Below are 4,939 nucleotides of genomic sequence, written 5' to 3'. Positions count from 1 at the left end.
GTGGATTCGCATATGAAATCAATTGTGTTCGCATCTATGAAATCAGTTCGCATATGACATCAATTGAGTTCGCATTTGGTTTTGTGGGTCAAAACAGTTCGCATAAGAAGTTCACGATTTGTTTGAGGTTAATTGATTTTGATTTCGCAAGCTTGGAGTCGGAGATCTGGATTGTGTTCGCATCTATAGAATGCGAGGAGAATTTAATGGTGATATTCAGTTCGCATTTGGTGACACAAGTACGTGGTTGATGATTTTTGGTTGGTTCGCATTTGAAATCAGTGGGTTTCGCATTTGGGTTCGTATCTGGGTTTCTCAAACAACTGAAATGCGAATATGAGACAACTGATTAATTTCTCAGTTAATGCGATGAAATGCGAATGAACTCAAAGACGGATGGATGCAAGATGCGAAGAAGTTGAATGAAAATGCGAAGTTTTTAATGTATAAATGCGAATTGGGGAAGAAAGCTTAGAGTTTCGCATTTGGCACCTGATCTTTTCAAGAAATAATATAAGTGGTCCAACTTCGCAAAATGGGGTCATTTAATCAGAAAATCGATCATTCTTCAAATATGACATTTAATCAGAAAATCGATCTAAAAATGAGACATTTGGTGTTTATCGATTTTTCAGGGTCGACGGGTTGTATGAAAAGCGAAGGCTGAGTAATTGAAAATTAGAGGATCGATGGTTGCTACTAATTACTTGTAACTGGTATTGGTTTCATATCGATGGATGTGGATTCGCATATGAAATCAATTGTGTTCGCATCTATGAAATCAGTTCGCATATGACATCAATTGAGTTCGCATTTGGTTTTGTGGGTCAAAACAGTTCGCATAAGAAGTTCACGATTTGTTTGAGGTTAATTGATTTTGATTTCGCAAGCTTGGAGTCGGAGATCTGGATTGTGTTCGCATCTATAGAATGCGAGGAGAATTTAATGGTGATATTCAGTTCGCATTTGGTGACACAAGTACGTGGTTGATGATTTTTGGTTGGTTCGCATTTGAAATTAGTGGGTTTCGCATTTGGGTTCGTATCTGGGTTTCTCAAACAACTGAAATGCGAATATGAGACAACTGATTAATTTCTCAGTTAATGCGATGAAATGCGAATGAACTCAAAGACGGATGGATGCAAGATGCGAAGAATTTGAATGAAAATGCGAAGTTTTTAATGTATAAATGCGAATTGGGGAAGAAAGCTTAGAGTTTCGCATTTGGCACCTGATCTTTTCAAGAAATAATATAAGTGGTCCAACTTCGCAAAATGGGGTCATTTAATCAGAAAATCGATCATTCTTCAAATATGACATTTAATCAGAAAATCGATCTAAAAATGAGACATTTGGTGTTTATCGATTTTTCAGGGTCGACGGGTTGTATGAAAAGCGAAGGCTGAGTAATTGAAAATTAGAGGATCGATGGTTGCTACTAATTACTTGTAACTGGTATTGGTTTCATATCGATGGATGTGGATTCGCATATGAAATCAATTGTGTTCGCATCTATGAAATCAGTTCGCATATGACATCAATTGAGTTCGCATTTGGTTTTGTGGGTCAAAACAGTTCGCATAAGAAGTTCACGATTTGTTTGAGGTTAATTGATTTTGATTTCGCAAGCTTGGAGTCGGAGATCTGGATTGTGTTCGCATCTATAGAATGCGAGGAGAATTTAATGGTGATATTCAGTTCGCATTTGGTGACACAAGTACGTGGTTGATGATTTTTGGTTGGTTCGCATTTGAAATCAGTGGGTTTCGCATTTGGGTTCGTATCTGGGTTTCTCAAACAACTGAAATGCGAATATGAGACAACTGATTAATTTCTCAGTTAATGCGATGAAATGCGAATGAACTCAAAGACGGATGGATGCAAGATGCGAAGAATTTGAATGAAAATGCGAAGTTTTTAATGTATAAATGCGAATTGGGGAAGAAAGCTTAGAGTTTCGCATTTGGCACCTGATCTTTTCAAGAAATAATATAAGTGGTCCAACTTCGCAAAATGGGGTCATTTAATCAGAAAATCGATCATTCTTCAAATATGACATTTAATCAGAAAATCGATCTAAAAATGAGACATTTGGTGTTTATCGATTTTTCAGGGTCGACGGGTTGTATGAAAAGCGAAGGTTGAGTAATTGAAAATTAGAGGATCGATGGTTGCTACTAATTACTTGTAACTGGTATTGGTTTCATATCGATGGATGTGGATTCGCATATGAAATCAATTGTGTTCGCATCTATGAAATCAGTTCGCATATGACATCAATTGAGTTCGCATTTGGTTTTGTGGGTCAAAACAGTTCGCATAAGAAGTTCACGATTTGTTTGAGGTTAATTGATTTTGATTTCGCAAGCTTGGAGTCGGAGATCTGGATTGTGTTCGCATCTATAAAATGCGAGGAGAATTTAATGGTGAATAAAAAGATAGGGGAGAAGACAAAGATGGTAGACGATGGTGGTGAGGTCATGATAACAGTTCGATTTCTGTGATTTTCACCCAATTCATAACAAAAATTGTTATTTTTCTTGAAAACAAACATTAATTAAATGGATAAGGATTCAACAACTACAGTAAAATGATAGAGTAATAAGATATTTCCTTCATTAACTGGAGTCCATATCAGTACAGATAGTTGAAGATATACCTGAATTGATACAGATAGTTGAGAAATGTCAAAAGGACACAAATACCCTTAGTACCACTTAAACAAGAAAGCTTTACTCTAGATACACTTATACAAGAATATTTAATATACAAATGATTACCCAAAATGTAGACAAACATCAGAACCTGAAATGGAGAGGAAACACCGGAAATTGAGAGTAAACATTGACGATTATGTGATAAATGACTGAAAAGAACACTTTAAAATTGCTAACAAAAACCTGTATTGTTAGAGAACGTTTGTAAATTAATAGTGTTTGCCTCCTGGTTCTGCAATAGAGAGAGAGAGAGAGAGAGAGAGAGAGAGAGATGGTTGGAGACCTATGACCACAAAAAGAGAATATGTGTGTGCATATGGCTTAAAGAGCACTAACCTTGAAATCGTGTTGGATCCTGGTCCACTGTGACACTTGTTGTGAAAATGGTTGTCTGAGGTTTCTAGAGAGTCGAGTGCGACCAGCTGTGAGTAGTAGATGGTTAGGTCTCCAGGTATGTGTGTAAAATGCGTAACACTTACGACCTCACAGATAAGAAATTTTTTGCAGTCAATTGGTCATATAAGGGGATGGGGCAGAGATATGAAGAAAAAGATTCGTTCTAGACTTGACCGGTGCAATCGATCAAAATCAAATAATTAGAGAATAGAACAGTAGCATATGCTAGATGTCGAGAGATGGGGGTTGTGAACGGTGGTAAGATGAAGTGCGATGATGATGAAGGTGGCCTGTTTGATGGTAGTGAAGGTTATGTGACAACAAAGTTTACTGATGGTGTTGTGATGTTCGATATTCGGGTTTCTAAAGGAGATATGCAAGAGAAGAGAAAGGCAGAGGTGTTTAGCAGCGACTGTAATGGTCTCAGTGGTCAAGGTGTGGTGGGTAACTGCGTCGAATATGGGAGGAATTTTAGAGTATTTAATAGAGAGGGAGAGAGTTCAAGGAGAGAAGAGATGGCGACTCATCTAGGGTTATTCTACAAGGAAGGGCTATAGATACTAAGATAAGAGATGATATATAAAGTTTATCTATAGACCGATTCAATTGGCAAAATCTGAGGAAGACGGGTTCTTCTTTGACCAGTTCAATTTGAAGAAGAAAGCCAAAGCCTATTCAATATGTATGTAATTCATGTTAACCGCGTAAGATTTGGTATTTTTCTATGCATAAACTCATTGTAAATAGCGTAATAAGGGTTATACCTCTTAAAATTTAATATTATTTTATTAATGATTACTTGTACTAATAGCTTAATGGTTTGGACGTCTTAAAAAATATTATTATTATATTGAATCTATTTATGGAAATAGTTGGATTTCTATTATAAGGTAGTATAGATATATATATATATATATATATATATATATATATATATATATATATATATATATATATGTATAAGAACAAAGTCGTCTTACTGCTAGTACCCCTCATTCACGAAGCCGGTCTATAACGTGGGTATAAGGTTTTTGCCTATAAAATGGCAACTTAATGGGTGTCCACTCTCACCCACCGCTCGTTTGACTGGTGGAGGGTCGTTAGCCGAACAGGTAAGACAAGGACTAGAGTTATATTTATGAGAGTATTACTTTATGTGTTTAGGCGGAGGCTAGATCGTATTTCTACCGAGACAGTGATTTACCGGGACATCTGAGGTGAGTCTTCTCACTATACTTTACCTGGAGTGCTAATTAGAGTTATGTGCCAAAGTTATCGTATGCTATTATGTGATGTGTTGTACTGCATTGTTTCTATGTGATTTATATCAGAGTTAGAACCGAAAGGTTCACAGAGTTAGGACCAGAGGGTCCACAGAGTTAGTGCCCACGGGCCCACAGAGTTATAGCTTCGAGTGGCTAGTATGTGTTATCTATGGTATTTTGGGGAACTCACTAAGCTTTACGCTTACAGTGTTATGTGTTATGTGTTTCAGGTACTAGTGATGATCGCGGGAAGGCGTCGGCATGATTCGTACACACACATGGATTTTTATGTATTTTGATCTTGGGAAGTATTTTGTGAACCAAAGTTATGATACAATGGGATTTTTTTGTTAAATGTTCTTGGTAAAACGTGTTTTAAAATGTGAAAATTTGTTTTGAATTTTACGGTGTTACAGCTTCTTTTCAAAATCATACATTTTGTTATAAACCACCCTTGCCTCGATGTTTTCATAACTATACAGTTTCCTTGGATCTCCCTTATTTAGATTCGGAGGATCATCTTGATGAAGCCTCAATATAATCTAGATTTGACGTTGCTTC

At 36.6% G+C, this 4,939-nt stretch overlaps 1 long non-coding RNA gene across 2 annotated transcripts; it reads right to left on the bottom strand.

Moving 5' to 3' along the window:
• Nucleotides 1-2,441: 2,441 nt before the first annotated feature.
• Nucleotides 2,442-3,778, bottom strand: LOC145012946 (uncharacterized). Of its 2 annotated transcripts, XR_013664758.1 has the most exons (3): nt 3,054-3,753; nt 2,660-2,949; nt 2,442-2,498 (listed from the first exon to the last, which is right to left on the bottom strand). It is a non-coding gene; the product is annotated as an uncharacterized LOC145012946 (long non-coding RNA). The 2 variants fall into 2 exon arrangements; XR_013664757.1 differs by lacking the exon at nt 2,442-2,498 and having other exon boundaries at nt 2,592-2,949; nt 3,054-3,778.
• Nucleotides 3,779-4,939: the final 1,161 nt, after the last annotated feature.

Source organism: Lactuca saligna, chromosome 8 (assembly GCF_052625555.1).
Source record: "Lactuca saligna cultivar CGN05327 chromosome 8, ASM5262555v1, whole genome shotgun sequence".
NCBI lineage: Eukaryota > Viridiplantae > Streptophyta > Magnoliopsida > Asterales > Asteraceae > Lactuca > Lactuca saligna.
The sequence above is the reverse complement of the archived record's forward strand: the minus strand, read 5'-3'. Positions and strand labels throughout refer to the sequence as shown.